This window comes from Octodon degus, unplaced genomic scaffold (assembly GCF_000260255.1).
Source record: "Octodon degus isolate 3935 unplaced genomic scaffold, OctDeg1.0 scaffold00195, whole genome shotgun sequence".
Classification (NCBI taxonomy): domain Eukaryota; kingdom Metazoa; phylum Chordata; class Mammalia; order Rodentia; family Octodontidae; genus Octodon; species Octodon degus.
Genome location: NW_004524771.1, coordinates 1,081,464 through 1,081,787, shown reverse-complemented (window position 1 = coordinate 1,081,787; position 324 = coordinate 1,081,464).

The window sequence follows — 324 nt, the reverse complement described above, 5'->3', positions numbered from 1 at the left end:
ATAATATCATTAAGCTTCTCTTCTGGAGGGTTAACAATTTAAGTTTGCAGACCAAAAATTAATGAAAAAGACGGGCTGCAAAGACAGCCAACATTTGACCCTAGCTCTTCAAGGTCAGTGAGGACTCAGGACATAAGAAAACCTGTACGGTAACATCCTGTAATTCAGCAATGTCCCAAATTTTTTGATCAAGGATATTATGGGGCCACAGAGGAAAGTGATTATGTAGAGTGTGCCTAAGGAGAGTCACATGGAGAGAAAATATTCTTTTAGGGTTTCACAGAGAGTAAATTGGTCAAGCAATGGCCATGACTCATCCACATG